Source organism: Panthera uncia (assembly GCF_023721935.1).
Source record: "Panthera uncia isolate 11264 chromosome A1 unlocalized genomic scaffold, Puncia_PCG_1.0 HiC_scaffold_17, whole genome shotgun sequence".
In the NCBI taxonomy this organism is placed as follows: domain Eukaryota; kingdom Metazoa; phylum Chordata; class Mammalia; order Carnivora; family Felidae; genus Panthera; species Panthera uncia.
Genome location: NW_026057577.1, coordinates 4,947,225 through 4,970,417, shown reverse-complemented (window position 1 = coordinate 4,970,417; position 23,193 = coordinate 4,947,225).

The window sequence follows — 23,193 nt, the reverse complement described above, 5'->3', positions numbered from 1 at the left end:
GGACAGAGACAGAGCATTGGGGAGAGAGACAGAGAGAGAATGAGAGACAGAGAGAGATGGAGGGGACAGAGGACAGGAGGAAGACTGTCACCCACCCAATCCTTACCCCTTCTCTGGGCCTCAGTTGCCCAGTCAACAGCAATGAGTGTGGAGCTCCAGGAGACTCTGGGAGGGCCAGGCTGGGGAGGTATTGCCAGCTACTGCCAGGATGGAGAGGGGGTGCAGTTCTCCGGGTGGTCTGGAAAGGAGCGGGCAAGCAGCCGCTTATCAGGAAACATTGCCTAATTGGGAAGGTTTATGGGGCCAAGCAGGGGGTCTCCCTGGGGGAGATGGTGAAAGCCACTCATGAGTCATTTGAAACTGAGCTGGACAAAGAGCTCAAGGAGAAATGATCCCACCCAGCCTGCCAGCCGTGGGCAGAATGAGCTCATGGGCTATGGGGCGCGTATGTGTGTGTGAGATCGTGAGCATGTGTGTGTGCGCACGCTCATGAGAGAGAGAGGAAGGAAGAGAAGACTGGTCCTCTCACAGCTGGGACTGGGAAGCTGAGCCCAGCAGAGCCTCTGCCAGGGCCCATCCCTGTGTGACCAGGCTGCCCCCTGCAGGTCAGCGAGTTAAGGGCCCAGCATCCCAAACAGGGCTCAGCATCCAGCCGGCTGGACCAAGCATCTGGGTCCAGCATCCTAGTCAGCACCCTGTTCAGCATCCCAGGGAGCATCCTGGTCCAGCCTCCTAGCCAGCACCCACTTTAGATCCCAGCCAGCGTCCCATCCAGCATCCTGGTCCAACATCCCAGCCAGCATCCAGGTCCAGCATCCTGGTCAGCACCCAGTTCAGCATCCAAGCAGCATCCTGGTCCAGCGTCCCAGAGAGCATCCTGGTCCAGCCTCCCAGCCATCATCCTGGTCCAGCCTCCTAGCCAGCACCCACTTTAGATCCCAGCTAACATCCTGGTCCAGCATCCCAGCCAGCATCCTGGTCCAGTGTCCTCGACAGCATCCTGGTCCAACATCCCAGCCAGTATCCAGGTCCAGGGTCCTAGTCAGCACTCAGTTCAGCATCAGGATGCTTCCCAGCCAGCATCTTGGTCCAGCATCTCAGGAAGCATCCTGGTCCAGCCTCCTAGCCAGCACCCACTTTAGATCCCAGCCAGCATCCTGGTCCAGTGTCCTCGACAGCATCCTGGTCCAACATCCTAGCCAGCATCCGGGTCCAGCGTCCTAGTCAGCACTCAGTTCAGCATCCCAGGCAGCATCCTGGTACAACATCCCAGGCAGTATTCTGGTCCAGCATCCCAACCAGCATCCTGGTCCAGTGTCCCAGCCAACGCATACACCCTCTGGACAGTACCCAGCACAGGACCTATCCTGGGACAGATGCCAGTGGACATGGAGCTTTTTCCTAATGGTGGGACACCATGTGTTCACACCACCTTGCCTTCTGTGAGATGTGTGCTGGGAAACTTGGGTCCATAATAAACATTTCTTAACGTGTTTCAAAGTTTTTAAAATTTGTTGTTTTGAGATAAATGTAGATCCACATATAATTGCAAGAAATAATAAAGGCAGCCCTTGTAGCCTTCATCTGGCTACCCTTGGTAGAAGAAAACTGTTGCAAAACTCTAGGACAATATGGCATCCAGGGAACTGCATTGACACAATCAGTTGACTTTGGTGCATGCACTCTGTGTGTCCATGTGTTCAGTTCCATGCAATGTCATCACACATGGGGGTTCATGTGTCCACTGCCACGGGCCGGTACACAGCACCTCCATCACCACAGGGTAACACCTGCTTCCCTTTTATAGCCACACCCATCCCAGCTCCCACCCCTCGAGCCCACTAACCTGACCTCCATCCATCATTTTGTCGGTTCAGGAATGCTACATGCATGGAATCATACAGTATGTGACCTTTGGGGACTGGCTTTTGCACTGAGCCTAATTCCCTGGAGACCCACCCAGATTGCCAAGTGTAAGTTTCTTCTTTTTTATGCTGCAGAGGACTCCACTGTATGGATGGACCACAGTCTGTTAAGCACTCACCCATTGAAGGACATCTGGGCTCCATCCAGTTCCTGGCTATTATGAGTAAAAACTGCTGTAAACATTCATGTAAATGTTTTGTGTGAACATACGTTTTATTTCTCTGGGATGCATGCCCAGGAGACCCATGCTGGGTCATATGGTAGTTGCATGTTCAGTTTTGTGAGAAACTGTCAAACTGTTCTCCAGAGTGGCTGCACAATTGTACAATCCCACCAGCAGCGTACAAAAGATCCAGTTTCTCCACATCCCTGCCAACATTTTGGGCGTGTCACTGTTTTTTAGACGTTTTTATAGGCATGCAGTGGTGTCTTATTGTGGTTTTAATTTGCATTTCCCTAATGGCTGATGATGTTGAACATTAGTGATTTTTATTTGCCATCTGTATCTCCTCTTTGGTGAATAATGTGTTCATCTTCTGCTCATTCTCTAATTGTACTGATTTTTTTAATGTTGAGTTTTGGAAGCTCTTAATATATTGTAGGTATAATTCTTTGCCAGATGGCTGGTTTGCAAATGTGATGTCCCAGGGTCTGCAGTGTGCCTCCACAGACACCACAGTACCCTCATTTCTGTGGCTGTACAACAGGCATGAACATTGAGAAGACTGTTTCTTCCAATTCATTCTTCTTTTTCAAACTTTTTTGGGTAGTTTAGGATCTGTGCCTTTTTGTATACATTTTAGAACATGCTTGTCTGTGCCTATGAAAAAACACCTTGCTGAGATTTTTCTAGGGATTACATGAAGCCTATAGATCAGCTTGGGGACAACTGGCATCTTTGCTCTGTTTGAGTTTTCCAATCTATGAACATGAACACGTCTCTATTTGGGTTTTCTTTGAATTCTTTGATCATTGTTTTGTAACTTCAGCACACAGGTCTTGTATGTGTTTTGTTAAGTTTATCAATGAGTATTTCCTTTCCTTGGATGGATTAAAATCATATTTCAGTTTCCACAAGTTGTTGTAAGTATACAGACATGAAGTTGATTCTATGTGTTGATTTTGTATGCTGCAAACTTACAGAACTTAGTTCCAGAAGGTTTTGTGAGTTGTCTTTTTTTTTTTTTTTGTAAGATTCATTGGGATTGGGATTGGCATGAGATAATCACATGATCTGCCAATATTCTTTTTCCTGTCTTATCACACTGGCTACAACTTCCGATTCTATGTTGAATAAAAGAGTAGACATCCTTGTCATGTACTCCATCTTAGGGAGAAAGCTTTCATTTTTCACCATTAAGTATGTTACTTGCAGGAGTTTTTTTTTAATGATTATTGATTTATTTTGAGAGAGAGAGAGAGAGAGAGAGAGAGAGAGAGAGAATGAACATGGAGGGGCAGAGAGAGAAGGAGAGAGAATCCCAAGCAGGCTCTGCACTGACAGTGCAGAGCCTGATGTGGGGCTTGAACTCATGAACCATGAGATCATGACCTGAGCAGAAATCACAAGCTTGAAACTCAACTGACTGAGCCATCTAGGCAACCCCGGGTTTTATTTTTTAATGGTCTTTATCAGTAGAAAAAGTTATCTTCAATTCCTAGTTTGCTAATAGTTTTTGTCTTGGATGACTGTTGGATTTTTTTCAGATGCCTTTTCTTCATCAATCAATACAATCATATGATTTCTCTCCTATAGACTGTGGGTGTGATTGATTGCAGACGTTCATTTTCAAATGTGGACCAAAACTTGCACATCTGAAGTGAATCCCACTTTCCATAGTATATAATTCTTTTTGAACATTGCTACATTTGGTTTGCTAATAGTTTGCTGAGAATTTTGCTTCTAAGTTCTTAAGGGTTATTAGTCTGTCGTTTTCTCCTTTTTTGTACCTTTGCCAGGTTTGGGCATCAGACAGGATAATACTGGCTTCCTAACATGAGTTGGGGTCTATTTCCATCTCTTTTATATTCCTAGAAGAAATTGTAGGGGCGCCTGGGTGGCTCAGTCGGTTAAGCGTCTGACTTTGGCTCAGGTCATGATCTCGCGGTCTGTTGAGTTCGAGCCCCACGTCAGGCTCTGTGCTGACAGCTCAGAGCCTGGAGCCTGCTTTGGATTCTGTGTCTCCCTCTCTCTCTGACCCTCCCCCATTCATGCTCTGTATCTCTCTGTCTCATAAATAAACGTTTAAAAAAAAAGAAATTGTATAAAATTGATGTTTTTTCCTTACATGTTTGATAAAAGTTTCAATGAAACCACTGGGTAATGGAGACTTCTTTTTTTTAAGGAGCTTTTTATTTACACCATTAAAAAAAATTATAGGACTATCCAGGTGATTTCTTTCATCTTGGTTGAGTTTCAGTAATCTATAGTTTGAGAGGAATTGGTCCTGTTTCTTCTAACTTGTTGACTTTTTTAGCATAATGTTGTTTGTAGCATTGCCTCATGATCCTTGTGATGTCCTGGGGTCTGTAGTGATGCCCCTTGTCCTGATGTCCTGATCTTGGTGGCTTGTGTCTTCCCCCATTTTAACTTCTTTAGTCTTGCCAGGGGTTTATAAACATGACGGAGTTTTTTGAAGAGCCAGCTTTTGTTTCATTGATTTCTCTATTTTCGTGTTTCCAATTTCATCCATTTCTGCTCTTAATTTTATTATTTCCTTCATTCTTCTTGCTTTGGTTTTACTTTGCTCCCCCTTTTCCACTTCCTTGAAGCAGTAATTGACAATATTGCCTTGAAACCTGCCCTATTTTCTGATGTGAGCACTCAGTGCTATAAATTTCCCTCTCAGCACTGCTTTTGCTGCACCCCACATGTTCTGATATGTTCTATTTTCCTTTTCCCTCCTGAATGTGTACACACCAAACAACAGAGCTTCAAAATCCACAAGGTAAAAATTGTTAGAGCTGAAAGGAGATGTAAACAAACTCACCTTGTAGCTGTGGACCTCAGCCTCTGTGAGCAGGTGATCAAGCTACTAGATAGAAAATCAGCAAGCCCATTGACCAAACAGTCTGATTAACACCACCCAACAGCAGCAGACCATTTACTCCTTGCAAATATCATGGGACATCTGCAAAGATAGACCATACCGTGGGGTGTGACATAACCTCACCAAATTTGAAAGAGCTGAAATCATACAGGGTGTCTTCTCTGGCCACAGTGAAGTCAAACTGGAAATCAATACCACAAAGACATCAGGGAATTGTCCAAATGCTTGGAAACTAAGATGCATACTTGTGAATAATCCATGGGTCCGAGTCTCAAGGGAAATCAGAACATACATGTCCACATTTGTAACTAAAGCAGAAATAGTCCATGCCCTGACTTGATGGCAAAACCTGATTTGAGAAAGCATTTCATTTCTATCATATTGTTAGTACTGCTGTCAGGGATGGTGCCACTCAGGATATGGTCCTGGGTTGGTAGGCATGTACTGACCTTCACCCCCAGACCAGCAGAGAAAGCTGGGCAGGCACTGGGACTGAGAAGACATTCACACCCACACTGTGGGTCAGGACTCAGCAGAAGGGGAGCTATTTGCATGTAGGGGCCAGTGCCCCATCCCAGAAGTCCCCACCCCATGACTGGGACTCCCACCCTAGCTGCAGGCTCCCTGGAGGGCCTGGGGGTATGTGGATCCTTCATCCAAGCTGTTCACTCTATACCCCCTCTGCCGCACTGACCCCAGAGAGCTCTGACCCCAAGGCTTCCGTGTTTCATCAGGTCCCCCTGATCCCTGTGGCTGATCCCCCCACAAGGGAGGATGCGGACAAACAGGCCATGCTGAGCCCTTCCCCAGGGCCAGACCCTGAACCAGAACCCACCAGGCTCTGAGGCTTTGCAGGCTCCTCTGAGGCTGGGGAGGGGGTGGCTGTTGAGCTCAGCAGTGGGGAGCAGATGCCAGCAGCTGAGGGGCACTGAGCAGCCCCTCCATTGTGGAGCCCTGACTCCAAAGTCACTGGACTTGCATTTCCTGCAACTTCCTCCAGCAAGTTCAGGGGCCTGGACCCCCAGGACTGCTCTGCATGTGATTCAGGACAGGTGCGTGGAGGAGAACGTGCAGCCTAGTCAGCAAGGCCCCCTGCTCCCACCATGTGTGCTGACCGTCATGCCACGGTCAACAGCGCGTCCTGCAGGGACACCTCCACTGCCCCGTTCCCTCTGCCTACCTGGGTTTCCAAACAAGCAGCTGCACAGAGCTGGGTAACCAACTCCAAAAATTGTGTGGGGCCAAATCTCACTCACAAACGTGAGTGCATCTCTGAGTCATTTGTCTCTGCTCAAACTATGATGTCTAGGTGCAGCCACTCTGGAAAACAGTTTGGAGGTTCCTCAAAAAACTAAAAATAGAACTTCCCTAACCCAGCAACTGCACTAAGCATTTATCCAAGGGATACAGGTGTGCTGTTTTGAAGGGACACATGCACCCCCATGTTTATAGCAGCACTATCAACAATAGCCAAAGTATGGAAAGAGCCCAAATGTCCATCGATGGATGAATGGATAAAGAAGAAGTGGTATATATATACAATGGAGTATTACTCAGCAATCAGAAAGAATGAAATCTTGCCATTTCCAACTACGTGGATGGAACTGGAGGGTATTATGCTAAGTGAAATTAGTCAGTCAGAGAAAGACAAGTATCATATGACTTCACTCATATGAGGACTTTAAGAGACAAAACAGATGAACATAAGGGAAGGGAAGAAAAAATAACATAAAAACAGGGAAGGGGAAAAAACAGAAGAGACTCAAATATGGAGAACTGAGGGTTACTGGAGGGGGTGTGGGAGGGGGGATGGACTAAATGGGTAAGGGGCATTAAGGAATCTACTCCTGAAATCATTGTTGCACTATATGCTAACTAATTTGGATATAAATTTAAAAAATTAAAAAAAATTTTTAAACTATGATGTCTACATTTTGATGAGAAAGATGTCCTTCAGTGAGGACTGGTGTGGCTGTCCCAGAGCCCATGAGGGAGGCTGTTGGTTGTGTCACTGTTGTCACAACAGCAGGACTGTCCTGACATGACGGTCGTCCCTGTGAGCCTTACCCAGCAGCCGGTCCACCCGGCTGTCCAGCCAGTCCAACCCCAGGGCTGTCTGTGGTCCTGCGTTCAGCCAGCTGGAGGAGGGAGGACCCATAAGCGTCCAGCAGGGGGCAGTCCTGAACAAAACCCAATTTACAGGGAATGAATGAGGTGCCTGGGTAGCTCAGGCGGTTAAGATTGGACCTGTGATCTCACAGTTCATAAGTTTGAGCCTTGCATGGGGCTCTGCACTGACAGCATGGAGCCTGCTTGGGATTCTCTCTCTTTCTGCCCCTCACCTGCTCATGTGTGCACATGTTCTTTCTCTCTCTCACAATAAAAAATAAACTTAAAAACTTAAAAAAAAAAAAACACTTGAAGATCCTGGAATTGAAGTAAATAAGTAAATAAATAAAAGGAAGGAATTAACTACTTGAAAAAGAGAAAGTCACATCCCCATAAACAGTGCTCAGAAGGTGTAAGAAACTATAACCCAGTGAGAGTGAAATACACACCTTTCTGTTGATTTCAGGGTGAGAAAGCCCTTCTTAAGCATAAGAAGGAAACGTCAGTGGTCCCAGAGCAAAATGTTGCACGTGTCTGTAAGACATCTGGCAATAGACCTCCGAAGTCTCAGCCTCGTCAAAGCATTGGCCCAGGTTCTAGGCATTTATGCTAGAAAAATAACAGACATGCACACTCTGGACGGATATGGTGGCTGAAGCAGTACTCGCAATGGTACAAAATTACAAGCATTATAAATGTCCCCCAGAGGAGATCTGTGTTCAGACAATGTTTCCAGGAAATTTTAACTGTTTAGAGATACAAGGAAACTTCTCGTTAAAAACAAAACAAAACAAAACAAAACAAAACAAAACAAAAAAAATAGCCTTGGAGCTCACACATCGATTTGTTCCTCCCCCAGACCTCACTAAAATGATCATAAATGAATGAGAACATATAAGGCCCAAGGGACAGTCTTCAGGAGAAGCCGGGCAGAGATTACAGCAGACTTCTGGAAGAAAGAAAACAGATGAGGGAGTCCAGGGTTCTAGAGAGTAGTCAGGGTGGGGTCCAGCAGACCCCCCAGCTGAGAACACAGCTGGAGTCCACAGAGGCAGCCGTGGGCTGGATCGCTGCCCCGAAATCCATATGTGGGCGCCTCAACTCCCAGGACCTCAGAGTATGACCATGTTTGGAGACAGCCTGTGAAGAGGTGATTTGGGTAAACTGAGGCCACTGAGGGGCCCTGATCCAAGGGAGGAAGGTGGAGGGGGCACAGCCCAGGCCACACGCTCTGCTGCATCTGTCCGTAGGCCTGGAGGCCTCACCTGCCCACCTGCAAAGCGTGAAGCCTGGGCGTCTGAGCTGACGTTCTGAGGTTCTCTATTACACAGCATGCCAGGAGGGTAAGACGCAGACGGGTTGTCTGCCCGCCAGCATCGGGAATGTGTGGAGACCCCGCTCTTCTCTGAGCCTGTGCTCTGATGGAAAGTCCTGGAAGCCACAGCCCTGCCAAGCATTGTCTCACCAAAGCCAGCTGAGGGTGACTGTGCTTGGACCCGGGACCTCAGACCTCAGGGACAGAGATCTCTGGACACCTCGCTCAGCTGAGGCTCAGCAATCCCACACTTGGCCGTGTCCTGTGCACCTGTCACAAGCCATACGTGGGCCCCAGAAGTCTGACAGGTGTACCCATGGTGCCCACAAAGCTGGGGGTTTCCACCAGGTATGCGTGTGACGACACAGGAGATGAAGTGCCCTCCTGCAGGGCTGGGGAGGAGTCCAGGCAGTCCATGTGTGGGCTACCAGCAGAGCTGAATCCCAAGGGGTAATGGCAAAAAAAGTGCTGGCATGTGCTTTGTGGTGGGACAGTGCTGGCATGACCTTCGTGGTGACACTGGGTCTTCAGTAGGTGCTGCTTACCCACCACATCTCCACAAACACCTTCAAGCTGGCAGGTGGCTACCTAAATGCAAGCCAAAATTAATTAAAATTAGCTGCCACGAAGCGCTGAGGTCCTCAGCTGCCCCGGCCACACCTCAGGTGCGAGGAAGCTGATGCAGCCAACAGCTCCTGCAGTGGGCAGCACATGCACAGAGCATGCCCATCAGGGCCTCCCTCTGGTCAGTGCTGCTTCAGATGCATTCGTTCACTTCATTGACCAAGATTTATCACACACTAAGGGCTGCGAGCTCTGCCAGGTACCGGCGATAGAGCAGGGAACAGGCAGGCAAAATTTTGTACTTTTGAGACTTACATTCTATATGGGAAGACAGATAATAAATCAGATAGGTGGACAGACAGACAGGAGGTAGGTAGTTAAGTGACAGATGATAGACAGATCAATAGGTGATAGATAAATGACAGATAGGTTGACAAATGATAGAGAGAGAGACAGATGATAGACAATATAGATATGTTAGAGAGATAGATAATATAGATAGATTAGATAGATAATAAATACATAGATACATAGATGATAGGTAGAAATATATAGATACATAGATACATAGAAAATAGATAAGAGATAGATGATGGATGATAGAAATATAATAGATATATAGATACATAGATGTAGATAATATAGATAGATAGGTGATAGATTAGATAGATAGATGATATAGATAGATAGATAGATAGATAATATAGATTGATAGATGATAGATTAGATAGACAGATAATACATGATAGATGGATAGATAGATAATATAGAAGGATAGATGATAGATTAGATAGATACATAGATAATATACATACATTAGATAGAATAGATAGATAATATAGACTGATAGATTAAACACATAGCTGATAGATTAAATAGATACATAGATGATAGATTATGGATGGATGGATGGATGGATAGATAATATAGAATGATAGATGATAGATTAGATAGATACATAGATGATCGATTAGATACATAGATAGTTGATGGATGGATAGATAGATGATAGATAGATAGATAGATAGATAGACAGATGATAGATAATAGAAGATAGGTGATAGGCAGACAGATCCATAGATGAGCATAGAGACTGACGGGCAGGTACACGAATGACAGGGAGGGGAAGAGCCCAAGGACATTAAATCAGGGAAAAGTCATCAGGGGACCGGGGGAACCAGGTTAGAGACAGCTTCACTGGGACAGTGGCATGTGCTCCAGCCCAGAAGATGGTGAGGGCTGAGCTCTGAGCAGCCTTGGGGTGGGGCACACAGCATGCTGGAGGTCAGCGGGGAGGTGAGTGAGGCTGGGACAAGGGGCGAGTCAGACACCAAGAAGGCAGAGCAGGCATGCACTTCAGGGGCCTAAGGTGGGGTCGTTCAGGCTGTCACACTAAGATCGGACTGCAGCGCAAGCAAGGAAGAAGGAACCGGGGAGGCTCCAGCCAGCCCTGCAGGGACGCAGAGAGCCGGGTGGCCCCAAGGCTGGGCTGCCCTTGCTTGGCTCAGATGGGAGCACCAGCAATGTGATGCGTGAGGTGTCGCGCTGGTCACTGGCATCAAGGATAGAACTGACAGAAAACAGTCGCTGGCATGGCAGATTAGAATGGGCTGCAACCCCCATCTTGCAAAGTCAGCCCTGGATTCCAGACACCAAGGACACCAGTAACAGACAACGCACTGCACAGCAGCCACAGAACCCCACCAGGATAGGCACACATGGACGCAGCATCACTAAAGGAGAGGCCACCGTGAGCCTGTGGATCTGCATGTCCATGCACAGGGGGACCTGCTCTGAGAAGCCTTGCCCCCCAAACTCATAGAAACTGGGACCTCACAGTCTGAAACCACCACTCTCTCTTGCCTGAGAGACTGAAGCCCCATGCATCGCTCTGACCCAGGCAAGCAGCATTGGTTTCCAAACCCAGAGTTGTAGGCAGTGTTCCAGGGTGTCTCCGAGATTCCCAAGTCTGGATGTGCACCCCTTGCAGAAACCCAAACCCTTCACTCAGGGTGAACCTGTGAGTGTAATGGGGTCAGGTTACTGACCAGCTGACTTTGAAAAGGCTGAATAGGGGCGCCTGGGTGGCTTGGTCCGTTAAGCGTCCGACTTCGGCTCAGGTCATGATCTCACAGTTCGTGAGTTCGAGCCCTGCGTCGGGCTCTGTGCTGACCGCTCAGAGCCTGGAGCCTGTTTCGGATTCTGTGTCTCCCTCTCTCTCTGCCCCTCCCCTGTTCATTCTCTGTCTTTCTCTGTCTCAAAAATAAATAAATGTTAAAAAAAAAAATTTTTAAATGAAAAGGCTGAATATCCAGGTGGGCTTGGCTCAATGAGGTGACCCTGTACCTGGGACCACTCCTCCTAGAGGTCACAGATATTGGAGGAGTGTCAAAGGCCAGGAGCACAAGGACACAAGGATGGTTCTTAGCTCCTGAGAGCAGTCCCCAGCCAACAGCAGTGAGACAACAGGGACCTCAGCCCTAGAACCACAAGGACACAGTTCTGCCAATGATGCAGGGGGATTCAAGGCAGCTCCTTCCCCAGTCCAGCCCCCAGATGAAGACATAGGCTGCCCACGTCCTTGGTTTTGCCTGGTGAGATGCAGAGCAGAGGACCTAGCCACACTGTGCCCAGACTCCATCTACAGACTGATGTGATACGTTAGTCTGGTGATTGGCTGGCCTTGTGCTGATTTGTTACATGCCAACAGAAAATTCAAACACCTGAGCCAAGCTTCGGTCAAGGGGTTCCTTCACAACTTGACTTTCCATGATGATTTTCACTTAGGGTTCCCACAGACAGAGGCCTTGGGAATAAGGTTTATCCCCAGGCTGCACTGCCCACCTCCAAGCGACCAGAACTAGAGGACCACTCCCTCCCTCCAGCCCCCACCCTGCCCCACCCCCACGAAGACTTCCAGGGCCCCAGTTACTGATGGCTCATGACCCAGAGCTGCTCTGTCTCACAGATGCTCTCAGAATCACCCAGCACAGTACCAGGTGCCCCTGCTTCCTCCTGTGCTCTGCATAGGTAAGCCAATGCACTCAAGGATGTCTTGCTATATAAGGGTGCCTGTGGTGGTCTTATATATTGGGTTTTATCCTCAGTAGGAGGATCATTTCTTATGTCTGATCTTGGCTCCGCCCATTTCTCAACCTGCCCCTTGGACACAGACACCAGTTGTGGATCCTGACCCTGGTTCTGGTGTCTCTATATAACTAATCTCAGGGCCACCTGAAAGCTCTGGTGGGGAAGACACAAACATGGTGGGTTGGCCCAGGGACCTCAGCAGGGGCCCCTGGTCTTGCGTTTCCCTGAGTGTCAATTCCTGCCACACCAGAGTATGGAGTGACAGCAGGAACAGTGGCTCACAGAGTTTTGTGGGCCCTGGGCCTAGTGCTCTGGGGCTCAATCTATGCCATCTTCTTAGACTTATGGATCGACCCAGACCAGAGCTGGTTCTGGCCTCCCCAGTTCATCTGACTCAACAGGGAGCTTGCACCCCCAAAGGAGCACAGACCTGAAATGCCAGACATCCCACAACAAAAGCCACCAGACACCATCACCAACTGAAGCAGAAGTAGCAGGACACGCTGTGTAAGAAGATGATATGGAAGATCAGTGCCCGGGGAGTTATGAGCCCACACCTCATCCCTGAGGTGCAGGGGGAGCATGGTGAGGTACTATGTCTGTCCCCTGGGATCAGTGAGGTGGTGATCACTGATCAGCCCCTTCCCCTCTGGCTGGTGTCACAGCAGACCTGCACAACAGACTTCAATGTGACACCCTATACTCATGCTGCCAAGAACCAGGAAATCCTCCACCTGAATGATAATCAATGGACACCGAAATGACACAGGCATTGAACTTATCTGACAAGGAATTTAATGAAGCCGTCAGAAAAATGCTTCACAAGCAATTACAAATACACTCGAAATAAATGGGGGGAAAAGAAACTGTCAGACGAAACATAGGAGATATAAACAAGAACCAAATAGAAATTTTAGAACTTAAAAATGCAACTAAATAAAAATATCAAAGTGTGGGCTTCACAGCTGAATGGAGAGGAAAGATAAAAGACTCAGGGAATGCGAAGACAGCACAATGGAAACCACCCAATCTGAACATCAGAAAGAAAAGAAAAGAGCAGAGCCAAAGGACCCGTGGACGGCAGAAGGTCTCCTGTGTCACTGGAATCCTGGAAGGACAGGAGAAAGATGGCCAGGGTGGGAAAGATTTCCCAAAGTTGGTAAAAGACTTAAACCTACAGGGGCACCTGGGTGGCTCAGTTGGTTGGGTGGCAGACTTTGGCTCAGGTCATGATCTCACAGCTCATGGGTTAGATACCCGTGTTGGGCTCTGCGCTGACAGCTCAGAGCCTGGATCCTGCTTCGGATTCTGTGTCTTCCTCTCTCTCTGCCTCTCCCCAACTCTCATTCTCTCTCTCTCTCTCTCTCTCTCTCTCTCTCTCCCTGTCTCTCTCTCCCTCCCTCCATCCCTCTCTCAAACATTAAAAAAAATTTTTTTAAAGACTTAAACCTACAGGGGCGCCTGGGTGGCGCAGTCGGTTGAGCGTCCGACTTCAGCCAGGTCACGATCTCGCGGTCCGTGAGTTCGAGCCCCGCGTCGGGCTCTGGGCTGATGGCTCGGAGCCTGGAGCCTGTTTCCGATTCTGTGTCTCCCTCTCTCTCTGCCCCTCCCCTGTTCATGCTCTGTCTCTCTCTGTCCCAAAAAAAAATAAATAAAGACTTAAACCTACAGATTCAAGAAGCTGAGCAAGATTAATGGGAAGAATGCACAGCAGGACCGTCAGGGTCAAACTTGAGAAAACTGAAGACAAAGAAAAAATCTTGAAAAGATCAAGAGGAAAGCGACACCTTACTGACCAGGGAAAACCATTTGAATTGTGGTGTATTTATCATCAGAAACCATGGAAACCAAAGGAAGTGGCATGTTTTTCAAAAGAAAGAAAAGAATTGTCAACCTCGAATTCTATGGTCAGCCAAATCCTGTAATGAAGAGAGACTGAAGTCAATCCAGGGGGAGGAAAATGAAGAGAATGTGTCCCCATTACACCTGCTCTGAAAGGATAGTTAAAACAAGTTCATGGAGGGGCACCTGGGTGGCTCAGTCATCTGACTTCGGCTCAGGTCGTGATCTTGCAGTGGGTGAGTTCAAGCCCAGTGTCAGACTCTGTGTTGACAGCTCAGAGCCTGGAGCCTGCCTCAGATTCTGTGTCTCCCTCTCTCTCTGTCCCTCCCCTGCTCATGCTCTGTCTCTCTCTCTCTCTCAAAAATAAATAAAGATTAAAAATTTTTAAAAAAAGTTCATGGAACAGAAAGGAAATGATGAAAGAAGGAATCAAGGAACATTATGGAAGAAGAAAGACTAAAAATGTAGGTAAATACAATAGGATTCCCTCCCCCTCTTAAGTTTTTTAAATTGTGTTTGATGGTTTAAGCAAAAATTAGAACACTGTTTTGTGTGATTCTCACAGTCTGTAGAAGGAAATGTTTAAGATGATGATGTTATAAATGAAAGATGACGAAAGGATGTTCTTGAACTGGTAAAATATCTGGCAAAGAGATGGAAGTTTTCTACCTTGTACTCAAACTCCAGTAGACTGTGTGTTACATACACAAAATATAATACATAGACCAACCAGTAAAAAAGCTTTACAAAGTCATAAGTAAAGCTCTACTCAAAAGCACAGTAGAGAATATGATTTTTAAAACTCATTTGTATTTGGTTTTATTAGCAAGACTCATTTTACTCATATGTGAAAGAACTGTATTAAAATTCTAAATTATTTCAAAAACACACAAAAAAACACAAAAGCACTGTAGATAAACTAAAGTGGAATTCTAAAATGTGTTCAAGTAACCCACAGGAATGTATGTAAAAGAAAACAGAGACACAGAGGGAACAAACAGGAAACGAAAAATAAAATGTCAGATATAAACCACAACATATCAACAATTACATTAAATATAAATGGCTTACTTTATTTGTAATAGCTAAAATAACAACCAAAATATCTAGGTGAATGCCTAATCAATCTCTAGCACACCCATTAAATGTAGTACCTACCAATACAAAAATAAAATAACATTTGGTCCACACAACAACTAAGATGGATCTCAAGGACATTATACTGAGTGAAAAAGCCAATCTGAACAGGTCACATTCTGTATGATTTTATGTGTACAACCTTTGTGAAATGACAAAATTATAGAGATGAAAAATAGATGCATGGTGCCAGGGTAGGAATTTGAGGGCAGGGGTGGATGACTCTCTAAATAGGTAATCTGAGGGAGAGCTCTATGGTGGTGGAAGAGGTCCATAGCTTGGTTGTGGTGGCAGTAAATGACATGTAGAGGAGAAAAGCCATAAACACACATCATATCAATGCCAATTCCATGCTTTTGACATTGTACTGTAATTATGTAACATATACCAAGGAGGGAAAGCAAATGAAGGTACATGGAAACTTTATGTATTTTTGTGTGTGTGGATCTAGTTATTTTTAAATACAAAGTATTTTTTAATGGGTAAGAAATTTGAGAACATACATCACCAAAGAGGATGCACAAAAGGTAAAGTGATCCATGAAAAGATGCTCACCAACATCAGCCATTGGAAAATAAACATGAAGACCACAATAGACAATCATTACATACCCATTAACTATTAAGTCAGCTAAGATTAAAAAAAAAAGTCCCTGCCAATAAAATGCAAAGTGTAACAAGAATGTGGAGTATCCGGAATTTCTATGTTGCTGGTGAGACATATATGTGTCATTATATGCAAAATGGTGCAGCCAGTCTGTAAAACTCCTAGATATTTATTCCTGGGAGAAACAAAACTTTTGTTCACACAAAAAAAACATGCAGACTAAAGTTAATAGCATCCCTACTCATGATTGCCAAACACTGGTAAAAACCCAGATGTCCTTTAACAAGAGAATGGGTAAATGGGTCAACAAACATGATGCCTCCTTATGTTGGAATACTCCCCAGTAGCAGAAAGGAATGAACTATTGATAAATGAACTATTGATAAATTCAACAATGTGAATGAAGCTCAAAAACATTATGCTGTGTGAAAGAAAACAGTCTCAAAGAGTCACATGCCACATGATTCCATTTATAGGACATTCTCAGAAGGACAACGTTATTGAGAACGGAGAATACATCAGTGGTCTCCAGGGGTTATGGACAAAAGGAATCATATAGGGAGTTTTTTGAGGTGGTAGAGTAGTTTCATAAGATTATAGTGGTAGTTCTACACTGTGGGAAAATTTCATGAAACCACACACACACACACACACACACACAGGACTTGCATCCATGATGTATAAAGAACTTCTACAAACAAAAAAGAAGGCAAAAATATCAATGAGACCATGTGTAAAACACCCAGATACCTCAAAATAAGAAGGTACATAAATGTCTAGAAAAAATCCAGATGAAAACCAAATGAGTCAAGATGACTGGCACGAAGACTTTTGCTTCTATCTGACACAGAGGAATAGGGAATGGACTTGCCTTCCTATATAATACAACCACAACAAAGAACAGAAAAGTGATGAGAAAAATATGTGAAACTACAGAGAGTAAGGGTCAAAACATGCTGGGCAGTTATCCCTAAAAGAGGGGAAACAACAAGCTGAGCCCTACAAGTGCCAGGCCAACTGGGGAGAGTCCCCACTGCCAGAGGGAGGATGACCCAGCAGGAGTCCTCAGACTTCATGGAGCTAAGGGGACACAGTTGGGAGTGGAGGAATACAGATTGGCTGGAGTTCACAAGACAGAGCAGCAGAGATGACAGAACTGTGTGCACACCACTCCCATGATCTGCAGAGTGCTCCCTCAAATCATCCCTGAGTGCTGATCAGCATGTTTTACCAAATATTCAAGAAAAATACTAACAATTCTCCACAAACTCTTCTAGAACACTAATGAGTTTTTAATATTCATGGATAGTCCATGTGGCCAGAATTATCCTGATTCCAAACTCATATATTATAAGAAAAGAAAATACCACACCAATATCCCTCATGAACACAGATTCAAAAAACCTTAACTAAGGTTTGATTGAACAATATATAAAGAGGACAGTACATCACGAGCAAATGGAATTTATTCGAGGAATGCAAGGTTGGCTTGATATTTAAATATCAATTAATGCAATTTGGTATTTTAACAGACCAAAATAATACAAAGTATCAATTGTCTCAACAGATGCAGAAAATCAACTGACAAATTCTGACATTTGGATAAAAACTCAGCCCACTAAGAAGACAAGGGAACTTCCTCAACCTGATAAAGGGCATCTATACATACATATATATATATATATATATATATATAAACTACCATTGACATCATACTTAAATGAAACACTGCACGCTTGTGCCCCAAAATCAAGAGCAAAACTAGGTATTGACCCTCACCACTTTAATTCAGCACTGTTCTGGCATTTCTAGCCAATGTAATAAGGCAAGAAAAAGAAATGAAATATATCCAGAGTTGAAAGTGAGACGTAAAAGGGTCTCTATTGACAGATGACAGCATGTCTGTCTAGAAAACCCTACAGAATCTATGGAGGTGGGGGGGAAACTACTAGAACTAGCAAGTGAGTTTAGGAAGGGTGGAAGTTCAATGCAGTAAAATCAGTATTATTTCTACATAGTAGCCACAAGGAATGGAAGTGGAAATGCGAAAACATAGTTCCACTTGAGGTAGCATCTAGCCTGTAGCCTAAGAGGAAGGAGCTGGGCTGTAGGGCAGGTGGAAGATTCAGAGACAGGAGATGGTTGTGGCGTCAGGACATGGGAATACAGGCTTTGCTGACTCTCCTGGGCCAGCTGGACTGGTGGAAATGCTGTCCCCTAGAGCAGGAGAGAAGCTACTTGATGGGGAAGCTGGGGAGGCGGGGGGTGGAGCGGGTGGGCTGCAGAGCAGGAAGGCAGGGATGGAGCTTTGCAGGATACACGGCACCACATCCCAATGCAGCAAAATGGAAGGAGTGGCCAGTGGAGACCCTGGCCTGCCCTGCTCACCCCTTCTGACCCACAGTGCCCACTGGAGAGGTGTGGGAAGGTGACATCCGGCCTCTTCAGACCAAGGAGGGGCGTGGAGGGGTGCATGCTTCCCCCTGCTTTTGCTGATGGAACCGGAGGTGGCACTGAGGGTGCACAGAAGGAGTGAGGGTCTTGGTGTCAAGGGAATCACAGACCGTGGGCAGGTCATGGGCAGCACAGGAAGGGTGCCACTAACGAGGCCCTGACACTCTGAACGCCCACCCCAAGAGCTTCAATCTTGACCCCTGGGGCCTGAGCGGTGACTCATGCCCTGAGGGGTAGTGACACCACATCTCGAGTTGTCTGGGAATCAAGCAGTTTTCCAGCTGCACCCAATGCAGACTAGCCAGGGCTGTGGGCACTGGTTACCAGGAGGAGAGTGATCTGCACTCGAGGGGGGTGGGGGAGGCAGGAATGCTGAGGACTGAGGAGGGGCTGGGCCTGCCCCACCCGCAGCTGAGCCCAGAGGCCTGCAGGTGGGGGAATCCGCAAGCGACCCCTGGTTTCCGGATCACACTACCTCGCTTAGCGTTTCCACATGGTGGCGCTGTCGGCCCAGAAGCGCGGCTGTGCAACCCGGTAGCACCCTGGGCAGGGAGGCTGGGCTAAATTCGGCATCTGGCAGGTGAGTGAGACCCCAAAGAGGTCCAGACCCCAGGGCAGCTGACTTACAGCGCGCACACAGTGGTGATGACAGGACTGCCATGCTTATTTGTACCCCCACATTCTGTTTTTTTATGGGTCTAAGACTCTGCAGCCGTGGCTCCCTGCTTTGGGAATCATATGATGCCAGGATTCAATGGCTCTATTTCCAGCTGCTCTGGGCCCCATGACTTTGTGGCTGGGAGATGCCAGCACATCAGGAGCAAATGTACTCCTTCACGGAGAATTCACAGCGTGGCTACTTGGGGACCTAGAACTTGGCGCCCCGCTTCTATGACTCCAAGATTCCACCCTTCCCCCCACCCCTGCCCTCCAAATTCCAACATCATGAGGCCACTTCTGTCTGTCAGAGTGACCGGGGACAGTGGACTCAAGAATAACGCAAGCTTTGGCAAGCACAGTGTCAGCCACGCCTGCTAGGTGGCCATGTCCTAAGTGGAGCAGAGGCAGGAGTCTGGGGTGCCCACGGAGTAAGATGCATGAGCTAGGGCTGCACACCCCAGAATGCACAGGGGGGTCTGGGCTGTGGGGGACACACATTCTCTGAGCCTGATGGCGGCCTTCCATGGAATGCCCCAGAGGTGCAGGCTGGTGATTCCCCAGCAGAAAGGCATTGGAGGTGTCTGGAGGAGGGGTCCAGACACCCCTGGGTCCCCTGTCACTGCCCTGAGCCCGGTTCCTCTGTGCAAGAAGGAGCTGACCCAGGGCTCCAGTGTCGGCTGGGGTGGAGTGCCCACTGTGGAGGGTAACTTGAGACAGATGGGTGGGTTCTCAGAAGGTCTGCCCCATCTCCCAGGAGCCCAGGCACAGAGACGAGCCCCAGGGACCATGGGTGCTCCCCTCAAGAACACGACCCACCACCCCCTCTCCACCCCGTCCTGGCTTCTCTCCCTGCCTCGAGGCCCTGAGTCCCACCACTGACATTCAGATCTGGAGGGCCTTACTTTTGTGGCATATGTAATCCACAGAGAACCCTGACCTGCCTGGAGTCCCTCTGGAGCATAGGGGAAGTTGGTGGTACACCGCCCTGAGCCTCCTTGGGGTCCTTTCCTGGGACAGTGGGGGACCAGGCCCCCAGAGCATGTGGCATCATCACTGTACTCAAACAGTCTCAGACAAGTCATCTGATGTGAAAGCTTACCTTTACAGGGACCTTCTGGAAACCAAGAGGGAGTGAACATTTGACTCAGATCTGGGCTGGGGAGGAAAGGCTCTTAGAACACAACATAAGAGGGAAACTGTGGGCCAGTGGTGACAGCAGACCTCCCCCTCCCCCTGCCCCCGCTGCTGTCAGTAGAGCCCTGTTCCCAAACTGTGTGCCAAGGCACCCAGGGGTGTGCCAGCAAATCCCCGAGGGTGTTGGGGGGGGGTGTTTTCCATGCTCACAGACACACAGCAGTAGCCTCATCTGTGGGAGAGATACATGCTGCCTCCGCTGGGTTCCTGGCTGCTACTGTGATAAAGAGGAGGTGCTGGTGACATGAGGGGCCTCACCACCTCCCCACATAACTGCAGTCATGGGAGAATGACTTACAAACCGTACTTTTTTCAAAGACCTACTGATTACTACGTTTGTTATCTGGACCAAGTCACTTGCTAAGCCATACCATCAGGTTGTTCTCTTGGCCTGGGTTCTGTAAATGGTGATGAGGGACAGAAAGTCTCCACCTGACAAGCAGCTGTCCCTGGGTGACCCGTGCATGGGGCAGGATCCCAGGTCCTCCTGAGCTCACAACCACAGGCTCCAGGGCTCCAGGAAGCAAGTAAGCAGGTCTGCAGTCTGGTCCTCCCCTCCGAGGACAGGAAGGACTGACACCTGACACAGGGGGTTCAAATACCACCACTGACAGGGAGCTCACTACCTCACTAAGCAAACTGCCCTCTCAGCTGGCCTTCCAGACCTCCTGGGACAGTGCCTTCTTCCCCTGGGGCCTTACCCTGGGGCTTCTGGGAGCCCACCATGGGATCCTTCCTACTGGGTCATCCCTGAGTGGGGAATACTTCGACAGCCGTGTGGCGGGGGTCTGCCAAGGAAGTTCCCTCTGCATGACAGCAGGGGGCGCTGCCAGGAAACCGTCCTCAGCCACAGCGGGCTCCTGGACTCGCTGGAGGCCTGGAGCCAGCGGGCCCCTGGCAGGCGCCACAGAACCCCCCAGTACAGAGCAAAGACCTGTCAGGCTGGACTCTACCCTCATGCCAAGATGCAGAATTTCCCGCTGAAAGTCAGGGAGTGGGAAAGAACGCCACCCCACCCCCCATGCTTCTGGGGTCTCGGGAAACAGACTCCGGAGCATGGAGGGTGCCCACTCCCCCTCTCTGGTGTCTCCCAGGATCCCTGGAGGGCTGGTGGCCCCCTGCCATCCAGACCCAGGAGGCCAAGCCAGGCAAGCCTTCCCTCCAAGGTCTCTGCATGTGAAGACCACAGGTGGGTAAGGAAGGGCTCTCGAAGCCCCCAGCCCAGGGCCACCATCAAGCTGCTCAACCAGGCTGCAGCCTGCCCAAAGGCTTGCCAAGATGCACATCCTCGGAGGAACTCCCCCACTCTCTCCCCCTGCATCAGAAAGGGCTGCCCAGCTCACTCTCCCCTGCACTCACCTGCACAGCAGAGGGGAGAGGCAAAGGAGGGAGAAACCAGTGGCCAAGGGAGCCCAGAGGGGCCTGGCAGATGAGAAGACTGTGTCCACCAGCTCCATCCCCTCTGTGTGTGCAGAGCCAGCAGCCTCTGGGGGCCCCCCATTAGGACTCTAATCCCCTGGCCCCACAGCTGCGAGGGGGAGCAGGAGCTGCCTCGGCGGGGCCCCCACCCCACTCCCACAGCCCAGGCCCCCGGTAATGCGATAATTGGGTGGGATTTTCACTGAGACAGAGGGGAAGTCCAGAGGCGGGTGAGCCAGCTCCCCTCCCACCCACCCTACTTCATTCCAGAATCTTCCTCCTTGCCTCCGCAGGTGGGGGGCTTGCGGTGACTGGAGGTGAGGGGAGGGGTGCAGTAGAGGGTCCGGGCATGCATAGACTTAACTGGATCCCAAAGGCAGTGTGCAGGAAAGTTTCCTTGAAAGAGAAGGGCTCTTGCTCCATACATGGGAAAAGACTCCTGACCCATCACCCAGGTGACCCACCCCTGGGGCTGACTCTTTTCCCAGATGTGGAAACCAAGGTGGGTGGGGGCAGCAAGCAGTGGGCTTGGCCTGCCTCTGTTTCTCATTGGGGCACCTGGAGGGACGCTAAGGCACCTCTGCCCAGAGAAAAGGCCACATGCACACCCCACGGTTTCTCCATGGGGCCCCCACACTGCAGGCCAGGTGGTGAGGCATGGCTGGAGAGGACTCATGGGAGAAGCAGGTGACCCACAAGAAAAGAGACATCAAAGAGCCCAGAGTTGGGATTTCTACCTGCAGGTTGCTCCCCTAAACTCCACAGCAGTGACATGAATTCCTATCATAGGGACTTACAGGTCTCCCACAGGGCGCTTGGCAGGCACAGGCCCTCTCACCTGTTACCAGCTTCCCCAGGGGAAGCTGGGGAGACATGGAACCGGGTCTTCCCCTCCCAAATAAAAGTTCCCTGGTGTCCTTCTGGCATACCCCAGAATATGCAAGGAGGGCTTTGCAGTGGACTATCCGGTGGGTACTGGCTAGCTGCTCCTGGAGACTTCGGATAGGTCTCTTTACTCTCTGGTCTGCCCTTTCCCCATCAGCTAATTCATAAAGCTTACCTAGGTCGTCAGAAATCCCTTCTGGGGAAGACTAGGAGCTCTGGGCCGCCCCAGAGGTTGGAGGTCCCAGGGCGAGAGATGCCCCGCTGCACTGCCTGCCCTCGCTAGGAAGCGCCCGGGACTGGACGTCTTCTTTCCTGGTGGGGTGCGGAGAACAAAGTGGAGGCGTCAACACCTACGCTCCAGACAGCCCGTGTCCCAGTGCTGACCTTCAGACAGGGGCCCGTGCCCTGGCCGCCCACCCAGCCACTGTCCCCAGGGCAGGCCGCCTTCATCACCGCGGGTCTCCGCAGCCGAGCTGCGCTGTCAGCTCGGTTCCCAGCGGACCAGCGGGAGCGGCTCCAGGGACTGGCCTCGGACGAAGAGACCCCCCTGGCGAGGAGATGGAAGAAAGGAAGAGCAGACCCGCCACTTGGAGAGCGAGAGACAGAGCGCACTACAGAGCAGGAGCAGGAGCGAGAGCCGGACCGTGCGTCACACGGAGAGCGCAGGGCGCACAGGGCTCCACACCGCAGCGCGGCCCTGGAGTCCCGGGCAGGCACGACCCTGGGGCTGGGAGGGGCGCCTGTGGACCACCATCCTGAGCCCCCGCCGGCCGCCCGACCAGCGGCCCATCTGGCACAGCGCGGCCCTGGGAGCTGGCGCGCCCCGCGCGCCTTGCGCACCCCGAGGCCACGGGAGGGGCCGCCGCCGCCCCAGCTCCAGGGCCCCGCCCGCCCCTTGCCCGCCCCGCCCCGGCCCTAGCCCGGGCCCCGGCGGGCGCCCCC